The sequence below is a fragment of the Salvelinus sp. IW2-2015 genome, linkage group LG20 (genome assembly GCF_002910315.2).
Source record: "Salvelinus sp. IW2-2015 linkage group LG20, ASM291031v2, whole genome shotgun sequence".
Lineage (NCBI taxonomy): Eukaryota > Metazoa > Chordata > Actinopteri > Salmoniformes > Salmonidae > Salvelinus > Salvelinus sp. IW2-2015.
Genome location: NC_036860.1, coordinates 3,042,546 through 3,053,827, shown reverse-complemented (window position 1 = coordinate 3,053,827; position 11,282 = coordinate 3,042,546).

Here is an 11,282-nt window from a genome sequence, read left to right as displayed (position 1 = left end):
ATGACAACACAGCATGGCAGCAACACATGACAAAACAGCATGGTAGCAACACATGACAACACAGCATGGCAGCAACACATGACAACACAGCATGGCAGCAACACATGACAAAACAGCATGGTAGCAACACAACATGACAACAACATGGTCACAACACGGTATCAGCACAAAACATTGTACAAACATTATTGTGCACAGACAACAGAGAAGGTAGAGACAACAATAGATAATTCAAAGCAGCCACAACTGTCAGTAAGAGAAGGACCGTCTAGTCATACTCCCAACAGAGGACAATATCTCTGTCCGTCTAGCCATACTCCCAACAGAGGACAATATCTCTGTCCGTCTAGCCATACTCCCAACAGAGGACAATATCTCTGTACCGTCTAGCCATACTCCCAAGTACTTGTATGAGGTGACTACCTCAAGCTCTCAACCCTCAGAGGTAGTAATCACACCTGTGGGCATTCTTCTTACCAAACCACATGACCTTTGTTTTGGAGGTGTACAGAACAAGGTTAAGGGCAGAGAAAGCTTGTTGGACACTAAGAAAGCTTTGTTGTAGAGCATTTAACACAACATCCGGGGAGTGGCCAGCTGAGTATAAGACTCTATCATATGCCTATACATGGATGAGAGAGCTTCCTGCTGCCTGAGCTATGTTGTTGATGTAAATTGAGATATATAGTCATATGTTACTGCCCTCCACAGGTGTTTGAGATGTGGGTTAGTGATGGACCAGTCAGTGTAGATGTTGAGATGTGGGTTAGTGATGGACCAGTCAGTGTAGATGTTGAGATGTGGGTTAGTGATGGACCAGTCTAGTGGTTTGAGATGTGGGTTAGTGATGGACCAGTCAGTGTAGATTGTTGAGATGTGGGTTTAGTGATGGAGCCAGTCCAGTTTTTTTGGGTTAGGTGGGTTTTTTGAGATGTGGTTAGTGATGGACCAGTCAGTGTAGGTGTTGAGATGTGGGTTAGTGATGGACCAGTCAGTGTAGATGTTGAGATGTGGGTTAGTGATGGACCAGTCAGTGTAGATGTTGAGATGTGGGTTAGTGATGGACCAGTCAGTGTGAGATGTTGAGATGTGGGTTAGTGATGAACCAGTCAGTGTAGATGTTGAGATGTGTGGTTTAGTGATGGACCAGTCAGTGTAGATGTTGAGATGTGGGTTAGTGATGGACAGTACGTGTAGATGTTGAGATGTGGTTAGTGATGGACCAGTCAGTGTAGGTGTTGAGATGTGGGTTAGTGATGGACCAGTACGTGTAGATGTTGAGATGTGATTTATTTAGGAAATGGAGTCAGAGAGAAACATAAAGACAGAGTTAGAGCATGCCATTTGTCACCTGTCTAATTAAAGAGACTGGAGTGGAGAGAGAAGAGAGAGAGGGAGAGACAGAAAGAGAGAGAGAGAAGAGACAGAAAGAGAGAGAGAGAGAGGACAGAAAGAGAGAGAGAGAGACAGAAGAAAGAGAGAGAGAGGAGAGCAGAAAGAGAGAAAGAGAGAAAAGAGAGAGAGAGAGAGAGAGCGAGAGAGAAGAGAGAGAGAGAAAGATAGAAGAGAGAGAGAAAGATAGAGAAGAGAAGAAGAGAGAGAAGGAAGATAGAGAGAGAGAGAGGAAAAGAGTGAGTGAGTGAGTGAGTGAGTGAGTGAGTGAGTGAGTGAGTGAGTGAGTGAGTGAGTGAGTGAGTGAGTGGTGAGTGAGTGAGTGAGTAGGAGTGAGTGAGTGAGTGTGAGTGAGTGAGTGAGTCTACTCCTCTCGAAGGTCATACCTCTCCCATTCATCATTAGCAGCACCACTGGCCTCCTTGTCCAACATGCCATGTAGAGAGAGAGACACACACACACACACACACACACACACACACACACACAAGATCTGTAACAGATGTCCTAGTCTACATGACAGACATCAGCCATGAGCATGTCTGGATCGTTTGTCCCTCGCTCCCTCGATACCTCCCTCGCTCCCTCCCTCGCACCCTCGCTCCCCCTCCCTCCATCCATCGCTTCCCCTCCCTCGCTCCCTCGCTCCCTCCCTCCCTCCTCCATCATCCCTCCTCCCTCCATCGCTCCTCCTTTCCCTCCCTCCCTCCTCCATCCATCGCTCCCTCCCTCCATCGTCCCTCCTCCTCGCTCCCTCCCTCGCTCCCTCCTCTGCCACAACAAGGAAATACAGGATGAAAACCTGAATCCAGTAAAGGATGTAACTTGGAATCAGTCATGTGTTGTTACCTGACACTTTGAGACAGAACATTTTATCAATAATGAATACACCTAGCAGGCACTATAGTAAAATCTGTTGAATCAGCAGAATGGTGATATGACTGAATGTTGCTATGACAACTAGTTAGTGAGAGGCGTTATAATGCTTTTTGATATGGGGCTGTCCTGTTGTGATTACAAGTGATTTGTAATGAATGCAACTGGTAAACCAAGCCATTCGTTGTTGAACACATGTAGCGAGGTGGCATTTGCCACAGCTCTTTTGATTTAGTTTTAATAAATATTATCGACGCAAAGCGTTAAAAAGAGAAACAAAATGCCGGTCTTAAGATTTGCGTCGTGATTTGTCAACAATATCTCTGTCCTTCAGATCAGAGCGCTGCTATAGGCTCTTTGCGTGTCTTGACCAATCAGATTCACGGAAATCTCAGATTGCGCAGATTGGCACAACGCACATAGTTTGGCGCGCTCCACTTTCCTCCAGTACTTATTTAGCAAGCGTGATAACACATCAACCGGGTCAAACTGTCGCTGTAGCAGCCTATAGTCCTAAACATCTGACTGCTGTAGTATTGGAAAAGTAGACTATTATTGAGTCTGATTAACTGTAGGCCACTGACAACAGTAGTTGCAAGTCTAGCACCCTTAAACTCAACTATGGACCTTGAAGCCATTTCCACTGTGTTTTTTCATTGTTTGTTCCCCTCTAACAGGGACTGATTTGACCTGGGACACCAGGTGGGTGATTCCCCTCTAACCAGGGACTGATTTAGACCTGGGACACCAGGTGGGTGATTCCCCTCTAACCAGGGACTGATTTAGACCTGGGCACCAGGTGGGTGATTCCCTCTAACCAGGGACTGATTTAGACCTGGGACACCAGGTGGGTGATTCCCTCTAACCAGGGACTGATTTAGACCTGGGACACCAGGTGGTGATTCCCTCTAACCAGGGACTGATTTAGACCTGGGACACCAGGTTGGGTGATTCCCCTCTAACCAGGGACTGATTTAGACCTGGGACACCAGGTGGGTGATTCCCCTCTAATCAGGGACTGATTTAGACCTGGGACCTGTCCCAGGTGGGTGATTCAAAATCAAATCAAAATCAAATCAAGTTTATTTTATATAGCCCTTCGTACATAAGCTAATATCTCGAAGTGCTGTACAGAAACCCAGCCTAAAACCCCAAACAGAAAGCAATGCAGGTGTAGAAGCACGGTGGCTAGGAAAAACTCCCTAGAAAGGCCAAAACCTAGGAAGAAACCTAGAGAGGAACCAGGCTATGAGGGGTGGCCAGTCCTCTTCTGGCTGTGCCAGATTCCCCTCTAATCAGGGACTGATTTAAACCTGGGACACCAGGTGGGTGATTCCCCTCTAATCAGGGACTGATTTAGACCTGGGACACCAGGTGGGTGATTCCCCTCTAATCAGGGCCTGATTTAGACCTGGGACACCAGGTGGGTGCAATTAATTATCAGGTAGAACAGAGAACCAGCAGGCTCCGGACCTTGTAGGGTAGGAGCTGTAGACCCCTGCTCCGACTAGCCTATATGCACGCTGTCCTTCTGGCCAGGGTAAACGAAGAGGTAACGTTGTGTATTTATATTGTTTGTGAGAAAATGTTAATGGTTTCAAAATGTGGGTTTATATTCAAACTCTAGACTTATTTTTTTAATCCAAAATGATTAACTGGAATGAATCAATAAGCACAATAGTATAAATAGAAAATAGTGTTTATTTAGGCCTACAGTTGCATAGTGCAGGACTACACCTGGATAGGTTACCAGATCAGGAAAAACAATATTATATATATAATATATATATATATATATATATATATATATATAATATATATAAACCATATTTTCCACAACACCACGATGGGACCTGTTGTTCCACCTTGGGTACTGAATAATATTGTAGTTTAGGTCTCAGGTAGATGGGATGCTTTAAAATATCATATAATAAAATAGAATGGAATAGAACAGAACAGATTACACAATTTGGTTTATTTGTTTACCCAGCACTGGGTAAATATTGGACAGAACACACATTGGGTTATTTTGACATAACATGTCGGGTCGTTTGGATTCCCGAATCATGGGTTAATGTACCAATCAGTTAGGTTTTTATTTGTTTTCTTGCAGGGTCGACCCAGCACCAGGTTCTTTTTTAAGGATGCGTCGCCTATTTGGCCCGTGCCTTTTAAATAGTTATTTTGGGCCACCCGTGAGAGTAAATGTAATTCCTGTTTATCAACAGCAAATTGACATTTTCCTTAAATATGTTTACATATTTTAATCTAAAATGAATAACAGAATTGTTTACATATTGTAACAAAGTGGTAATGATCTGAACATGTGCATAGGCTCTTGTGTAAGCCTCATTTAAAGCTACAAAAGTGCTCAACCTTTTTTGTGATCACAATAAAACAGAACAGATTATGACATTTACTCTCACGGGTGGCCAAAAATAAATATCTGAAAGCCACGCACATCATAAGCCACGCCTCCAGTCTTCTGATCTGATTCACTGGGTCATATCTCAATAACCCAGCATCAATAACCCAACCGTGCTCTTTTTAAATGAATCGATTGGAACAACGGTGCATCTATCTAATTAGGATAATAAAAAATCCCCATCAATATCCGTCATTTTAAGCTAGTGTTGTTGTTTTTTTTGCATAGGATGCGTCTCAAGCCACCGTATCCACCGATGTCGCACTTTCGCATCTGCGGTGAAAGGTGGCAGTGTTTGTCAGAGCGGCCTTCTCACAAAAACACCTGTAGCGTCCAAACCTACAAACTATTATGTTCCCCAATATGGAAAGGGGAGACTCTTACGAACATGATGGTGTTCACCGTTTTGCTCTAGGACCCCCACAAGTGTCAGCGGACACGTCTGAAGGTAAACGGTACCGGTAAAAAAAAAATGAATGGAAGTACTGTATGAAGGTAGCTTTGTGCCAACACAAAAAAAGGGGTTAAATATGTGTAAATAATATTTAAAAAATTCCTGAGCTTTGTAATATGTGACCGACCGGCTCGATTCGGTCTAATGTAGCAAATTTTGAAATTGTGTTTTTTACATTGGATAATAGTAGAGAGCTACAAAATGGTATAACATACACTACAGTTGAAGAACAATGGGAAGGTAATTATTCTTTGAAAGTTGATCAAATTGTAACCTCACTTTTGAGAAAATGGCCTTTGAATGTTTTAATACACCACCTTCTTTGTCTCCACTCATTCAGCATCGTTCACACCCACTTAAGCTTTAGCCCCACCCATCTCTTTATAAAAAAAATATTCAGGGTTGGTGTCCCTTTCACGGGACGGTTGAGCTAACGTAGGCTAATGCGATTAGCATGAGGTTGTAAGTGTGACGACCCCCCCACTCTGTCTGCCGTATTCTCTCTCTTTGCTCTTGTTTCCTTATTAGGATGCCGGTGGGCGGAGCCGGGAGGGTCGTCAGTGACATGGGAAACACCTGGGCCCGGGTGTGTCCCAGGATAAATACACTACTTCCCCATTCGTGGAGGAGACTCTCTCCATGCAGACATACTATTGTTTATTTGTATATAGGTTACCTTAGTTAATAAATACATTTTGTTATTCCTTATCTCCACGTTGTCTCCCTTTTTGTTTTACGGGCTTCAAGCCAGTTCGTGACATAAGTAACAAGAAAATGTCCTGGGACATAGACATATCTGATATTGGCAGAAAGCTTAAATTCTTGTTAATCTAACTGCACTGTCCAATTTACAGTAGCTATTACAGTGAAATAAAACCATGCTATTGTTTGAGGAGAGTGCACAATTTTGAACATAAAGTTATTAATAAACAAATTAGACACATTTGGGCAGTCTTGATTTTAAAAAATGAACAAAATACAATGGTTCATTGGATCAGTCTAAAACGTTGCCCATACACTGATGCCATCTAGTGGCCAAAATCTAAATTGCACCTGGGCTGGAATAACACATTTCTCTTGCATTTCAAAGATGATGGTACAAAAAAATACAATAGAACGGTTGTTTATTTCCTTGTATTATCTTTTACCAGATCTAATGTGTTATATTCTCCTACATTCCTTTCACATGTCCATACACTTCAAAGTGTTTCCTTTCAAATGGTACCAAGAATATGCCTATCCTTGCTTCAGGGCCTGAGCTACAGGCAGTTAGATTTGGGTATGTCATTTTAGGCAACAAAAAAAAAAATAATTGGGCTGGGTTGGTTTGGTTTGGTTTGGGTTGGGTTGGGTTGATCCGAGCGTTCTGTCCTAACAGCAGTCAAGCACCCAAGCTAACTGGCTAATGTTGGCTAGCTTGCTAGCTACTTCCAGACACAAATGAGAGAACAGTTCACTTTGACCTGGTTAAAGCTGTTTTTATGTTATCCAGAGCGCTTGGTGAATGTAACTATGCCAATGTTTTCTGACACAGGCCATATTCAGTAGATGTTGAGCATTTGGAAATTCGTTAGTTATTCTGCGCTCTCCCACATTCAGATGAGAGTGCTCTGAAATCGGAGTAGATAGCCAGAGCGAATTTACCAGCTACGTCTATCAACAGCTGTCGTGTCACAGTGACATCGTGACCATTCTATTGAAATGGATACTAGCATAGTGGAGTCTTTTGTTAAGACATGTAGCTAGCTAGCTAAACAATGAACCATAATCCCAACTCATAACATTACTACCTTGCATGAATCTGCAGGAAGCTAACCAACCAAGTTCAATTTTAGCTAGCTAACATTAGGCTATAGCTAGCCAAGCAAATGGCTCTGAGAAACAAACAATATTACTACATAGATCATGCACGTAACTTTAGCTTGTTAACAGAAGCAGTCAAGAACCCAAGCTAACTGGCTAAAATTGGTTAGCTTGCTAGCTATTTCCAGACACAAATGAGAGAACACCCCACTCTGACCATTTTACTCTCCCTAGCAGAGCTGGTTAGGCTGTTTTCATGTTATCCAGAGCGTTGGTGACTGTAACTGTGCTGCTGGTCGAAAATGTAATAAAGTTTTTTTTGCCCGACGTTTACTGACACCGGCCATATTTAATGGTTGTTGTGCCTTCGTAAATTCATTAGGTATTCTGCGCTCTGGCACACTCAGACAAGAGTGCTGTGACATCGTTGTTACCTAAGCGGTCCGACAATTGAAAATCAAAAAACTAAACGATCTATAGTATGACCATCTTAAAACAATTCCAGATGGTCATCCAATTTTTTAAATAGAATAGAATAGAGTAGAATATGATCAAATGTAATAATCTACATTATCTTTCCAGTAGAACAGGACAAGGCAGGGTGAATCTACGTTATCTTTCCAGTAGAACAGGACAAGGCAGGGTGAATCTACGTTATCTTTCCAGTAGAACAGGAACAAGGCAGGGTGAATCTACGTTATCTTTCCAGTAGAACAGGACAAGGCAGGGTGAATCTACTTATCTTTCCAGTAGAAACGGACAAGGCAGGGTGAATCTACATTATCTTTCCAGTAGAACAGGACAAGGCAGGGTGAATCTACATTATCTTTCCAGTAGAACAGGACAAGGCAGGGTGAATATACATTATCTTTCCAGTAGAACAGGACAAGGCAGGGCTGAATCTTTTATCTTTCCAGTAGAACAGGACAAGGCAGGGTGAATCTACGTTATCTTTCCAGTAGAACAGGACAAGGCAGGGTGAATCTACGTTATCTTTCCAGTAGAACAGGACAAGGCAGGGTGAATCTACGTTAATCTTTCCAGTAGAACAGGACAAGGCAGGGTGAATCTACGTTATCTTTCCAGTAGAACAGGACAAGGCAAGGTGAATCTACGTTATCTTTCCAGTAAAACAGGACAAGGCAGGGTGAATCTACGTTATCTTTCCAGTAGAACAGGACAAGGCAGTGTTACGTTCCCCAGTTTCTGTGTTGTGTTTTGTATTTGAGTGTGTGTGTTTCAGGAGATAGCTTCCTGAGTTCTCCCCAACCAGCTGATTGGTCGACTCAAGCCAGTGTTCTGTTCGGAAGAGAGATTAGAGAGAGAGAGGATAGGCAGGGTGAGATCATTGAAGGCTGAGGAATGCAGAGAGTTTGATTGAAAGAGAGATATTTGCTGAGAGAGGAGGCTGATGGCTTTGGAGTAATTTACTGTGTTCGTTGTTGCTGGGAGTAGTTGGTTGTATATTCTGTGAGTTTGTTGCTCAGTCAGACAGAGCCTCATAGATGTCCTGTGTTTCTGAGTGTTTGTGAAATTGTTAATAATTATTCTGTTCATTTGTTCCCAGGGGGTAAGGGGAAGGCACCTAGGGAGTGCTTAGGCACTCCCTAGGTACGTTATCTTCTCAGTAGAACAGGACAAGGCAGGGTGAATCTCCATTATCAGCCATGTCTTTAATAGTGTCCAGGTGGATTTATCCTTCACTATATAAAACAGTCAGGTCTTTAATAAGGTGTTCAGGTGGATTTATCCTTCACTAATATAAACAGCCATGTCTTTAATAAAGTGTTCAGGTGGATTTATCCTTCACTAATATAAAACAGCCATGTCTTTAATAAAGTGTTCAGGTGGATTTATCCTTCACTAATATAAAACAGCCATGTCTTTAATAAAGTGTCCCGGTGGATTTATCCTTCACTAATATAAAACAGCCAGGTCTTTAATAGTGTCCAGGTGGATTTATCCTTCACTAATATAAACAGCCATGTCTTTAATAGTGTCCAGGTGGATTTATCCTTCACTAATAATAAAACAGCCATGTCTTTAAATAAGTGTTCAGGTGATTTATCCTTCACTAATATAAAACAGCCATGTCTTTAATAAAGTGTTCAGGGGGATTTATCCTTCACTAATATAAAACAGCCAGGTCTTTAATAAAGTGTCCAGGGGGATTTATCCTTCACTAATATAAAACAGCCATGGATTTATCCTTCACTAATATTAAACAGCCAGGTCTTTAATAAAGTGTCCTGGTGGATTTATCCTTCACTAATATAAAACAGCCATGTCTTTAATAAAGTGTTCAGGTGGATTTATCCTTCACTAATATAAACAGCCAGGTTTTAATAAAGTGTCCAGGGGGATTTATCCTTCACTAATATAAAAAGCCGTGGATTTATCCTTCACTAATATAAAACAGCCAGGTCTTTAATAAAGTGTCCCGGTGGATTTATCCTTCACTAATATAAACAGCCAGGTCTTTAATAAAGTGTCCCGGTGGATTTATCTTTCACTAATATAAAACAGCCAGGTCTTTAATAAAGTGTTCAGGTGGATTTATCCTTCACTAATATAAAACAGTCATGTCTTTAATAAAGTGTTAGGTGATTATACTTCACTAATATAAAACAGCCAGGTCTTTAATAGTGTCCAGGTGGATTTATCCTTCACTAATATAAAACAGCCATGTCTTTAATAAAGTGTCCAGGTGGATTTATCCTTCACTATATATAAACCAGCCGGTCTTTAATAGTGTCCAGGTGGATTTATCCTTCACTAATATAAAACAGCCAGGTCTTTAATAAAGTGTCCCGGTGGATTTATCCTTCACTAATATAAAACAGCCAGGTCTTTAATAAAGTGTCCCGGTGGATTTATCCTTCACTAATATAAAACAGTCATGTCTTTAATAAAGTGTTCAGGTGGATTTATCCTTCACTAATAATAAACAGCCATGTCTTTAATAAAGTGTCCCGGTGGATTTATCCTTCACTAATATAAAACAGTCATGTCTTTATAAAGTGTTCAGGTGGATTTATCCTTCACTAATATAAAAACCGATGTTGTATTAAATAACGTGTTAAAAGTGTTCAGGTGGTTTATCCTTCACTAATATAACAGCCATGTCTTTAATAAAGTGTCCCGGTGGATTTATCCTTCACTAATATAAAAAGCCAGGTCTTTAATAGGTCCAGGTGGATTTATCCTTCACTAATATAAAACAGCCATGTCTTTAATAAAGTGTCCCGGTGGGTTTATCTTCACTAATAAAAACAGTCAGTCTTTAATAGTGTCCAGGTGGATTTATCCTTCACTAATATAAAACAGCCATGTCTTTAATAAAGTGTCCCGGTGGATTTATCCTTCATAATATAAAACAGTCATGTCTTTAATAAAGTGTTCAGGTGGATTTATCCTTCACTAATATAAAACAGCCATGTCTTATAAAGTGTTCAGGTGGATTTATCCTTCACTAATATAAAACAGCCATGTCTTTAATAAAGTGTCCGGTGGATTTATCCTTCACTAATATAAACAGCCAGGTCTTTAATAGTGTCCAGGTGGATTTATCCTTCACTAATATAAAACAGCCATGTCTTTAATAAAGTGTCCCGGTGGTTTATCCTTCACTAATATAAAACAGTCATGTCTTTAATAAAGTGTTCAGGTGGATTTATCCTTCACTAATATAAAACAGCCATGTCTTTAAATAAGTGTCCCGGTGGATTTATCCTTCACTAATATAAAACAGCCATGTCTTTAATAAGTGTTCCCGGAGGATTTATCCTTCACTAATATAAAACAGCCAGGTCTTTAATAAAGTGTCCAGGTGGATTTATCCTTCACTAATATAAAACAGCCAGGTCTTTAATAAAGTGTTCAGGTGGATTTATCCTTCACTAATATAAAACAGCCAGGTCTTTAATAAAGTGTTCAGGTGGATTTATCCTTCACTAAATAAAACAGCCATGTCTTTAATAAAGTGTTCAGGTGGATTTATCCTTCACTAATATAAAACAGCCAGGTCTTTATAAAGTGTCCAGGTGGATTTATCCTTCACTAATATAAACAGCCAGGTCTTTAATAAAGTGTCCAGGTGGATTTATCCTTCACTAATATAAAACAGCCAGGTCTTTAATAAAGTGTTCAGGTGGATTTATCCTTCACTAAATAAAACAGCCAGGTCTTTAATAAAGTGTTCAGGTGGATTTATCCTTCACTAATATAAAACAGCCATGTCTTTATAAAGTGTTCAGGTGGATTTATCCTCACTAATATAAAACAGCCAGGTCTTTAATAGTGTCCAGGTGGATTTATCCTTCACTAAACTAT